Genomic DNA, 2931 nt, shown 5'->3' on the forward strand with positions numbered 1-2931 from the left:
TTTTTATGAGGCTGCACATCTTTACAGAGCAGAAAGCCTCATCTTTCTCCCATGGAACCACTGGTAGTTTTGAACTGGTGACCTTGATAGTAGCCACTATGATATCTGATATCAGAGTTCCTTATCTCATAGCATAGCCCTTATTATCTCAAAGAAAAAGCAGGTGCAATCTCGTGTGTTAAACAAACAAAAATTCTTAATGCTAGTTTCTTGTCTTTTTATTGGTAATTCAACCTTTAGTTTTCTAAAACTTTTTTTTTTTTTTTTTCTAATTAGCCTCTTGATCACCCTGTGTCCTTCAAGAAAATCTGTCAAAATTACCTCTTTGGAATTCTAAAAAAACAGTTACCATAACCTTATGAGATGACTGGCCTCTCTGCCTTGAAATTAACTGGCCCAGCAGATCCCTTCAAAAGGCACTGCTTTGAGGAGCTCACTATCATAAGGAGAAAGAGCCAGGGGTGGAGTGTATTCTTTGGACCCTGAGATCCCTGAGCATTGAACCTCCTTGAACCAGGGACAGAAAGCTGAAGAGTGGCTGAGAAACAGCAACAGCAGAACCAAGAGTCAGAGCAGGAGACACAGCAGCTAACTTGCCAGCCCATGGATTTGCTCCCAGTTCTCCAACGGAGTGCATTCCATCTTTGGGTTTTATGAGAGGAGTATCGTCAACATGCTGACCTCCTTCTGTGGGGCTCTGCATGTCTGCTTCATTACCTGCAAGCTTTCCTGTTGACACATCCAATCATTTTTTCCCCCAGATGTGCCCTGAGCTCGAGGATGCCATCATCCGCATGATCGACCATTCAAGTGGCAGACATTTGTCTACATTTATGATGCTGGCCAGGGTTTGTCCATCCTGCAGAAAGTCCTTGACACAGCTGCTGAGAAGAACTGGCATGAAACAGCAGTCAACATTTTAACAACTATGGAGGAAGGATATTGGATGCTCTTTCAGGACCTGAAGAAGAAAAAGGAGTGGCTGGTAGTGGTGTACTGTGAATCGGAGTGCTTCAATGCCATCCTGGGTCAGATTGTAAAGCTCGAGAAGAACGGCATTGGCTACCACTGTATCCTTGCAAATCTGGGCTTCTTGGACATTGCTCTAAATAAGTTCAAGGAGAGTGGAGCAAATGTGACAGGTTTCCAGCTAGTGAACTACACAGATACCATCCCAGCTAAAATCATGCAACAGTGGAAGACCAGTGATGCTTGAGACCACACCTGAGTGGACTGGAAAAGACCAAAGTACACCTCTGCACTCACCTATGATGGAGTGAAAATGATGACTGAGGCTTTCCAGAGTCTGCAGAGGCAGAGGATCCATTTCTCCCACTGGTAAAATGCTGGGGACTGTCTGGCTAACCCAGCAGTACCCTGGGAACAGGACATTGACATCCAGAGAGCGCTGCAGTAGGTGTGGTTTGAAGGCTTGACAGGAAACATGCAGTTTAATGAAAAAGGATGCCAGACCAACTACTCCCTCCAAGTGACTGAAATGAAGTATGATGGAATCTGAAAGATTGGTTACTGTAATGAAGATGATAAATTTGTCCCTGCAGCCACCAGTGCTCAAGCAGGGGTGATAATTCAAGTGTTCAGAATAGAACATACATTGTCACTACGATCCTAGAAGACCCTTACGTCATACTCAAAAAGAATGCCAACTAGTTTGAGGGAAATGATCACTACAAGAGCTACTGTGTGGATATGGTGGCAAAAATTGCCAAGCACATGGGCTACTCCTACCATCTTGAGATCATCAGCGATGGAAAATATGGAGCTCAAGATCCTGAAACCAAGGCTTGGAATGGAATGGTGAGAGAGCTTTCTATGGAAGAGCAGATGTGGCTGTGGCCCCTTAATCATCACCTTAGTCCGAGAATAGGTCATAGACTTCTCCAAATCATTGATGAGTTTGGGAATCTCCATCACGATTTAAAAAAAAAAAAAATCAAAAAATCACAGACGTCCAAGGTGGGGGTCTTCGCCTTTCTTGACCCTTTGGCTAATGAGATTTGGATATGCATCATTTTTGCCTACAGTGGAGTGAGTGTTGTCCTTTTTCTGGTCAGCCACTTCAGCCCCTATGGATGGCACAGTGAACAGTTTGAGGAAGGATGTGACCCAAAAACCAGTGATCAATCCAATAAGTTTGGGATATTCAACAGCTTATGGTTCTCCCTGGGAGCCTTCATGCAGCAAGGATGTGACATTTCCCCCAGGTCCCTGTCTGGCCACTCTGTTGGCCATGTCTGGTGGTTTTCACCTTGATTATCATCTCCTCATACACAGCCAACTTGGCTGCCTCCTGACCATAGAGAGGATGGTGTCACCGACTGAGAGTACAGAGGATCTAGCAAAGCAGACAGAAACTGCTTATGGGACACTGGAAACAGGATCCACTATGGAATTCTTCAAAGCTCTGTGCTCTGAATGACAAGCAGGAAGGAGACCAAAGTCATAACCAGCACTGACCAGACTCCTGAGTTAAAACCATCCATGTCTAACATACTACATCAAGAAAGAGCTTTCTAAGTCACATGGACTATGCCTGCCATTTTAGGAAAGGGAATGACTTGTTTGAGATTACCCATACAGTTAGGAGGAAAACTCCTTGTAATCTCCTTACAATTTATTGACATTTCTAGCCTGCAACCAATGTGTAGAGGAGGTGCCTAATATTTGTCCATGAAGCCTGTCCTATTCCCCATTCCCAATAGTTAGGATAGTTAGGAACCAGTGGATCCACAAAGCAATGTTCTCATCTCTTTATCTATACAACATAGGGTTATGGTCCCCAAAGCTTGCCCGCAGCTATGGTTTCTTCTATGCCTCACCTGTGACCTAAGACCAATGGCACACACACAATATATATATATATATATTTATCAACATAAATATAGTTGTATATATATAAGCGGGTTATGA

The 2931-nt window shown here is 43.8% G+C and overlaps 1 pseudogene; it reads left to right on the forward strand.

The window, feature by feature from the left end:
- The first annotated feature begins 613 nt into the window (after positions 1-613).
- Positions 614-2440, forward strand: LOC102821562 (annotated as a pseudogene).
- Positions 2441-2931: the final 491 nt, after the last annotated feature.

Source organism: Chrysochloris asiatica, unplaced genomic scaffold, assembly GCF_000296735.1.
Source record: "Chrysochloris asiatica unplaced genomic scaffold, ChrAsi1.0 scaffold00066, whole genome shotgun sequence".
Taxonomy (NCBI): Eukaryota; Metazoa; Chordata; class Mammalia; order Afrosoricida; family Chrysochloridae; genus Chrysochloris; species Chrysochloris asiatica.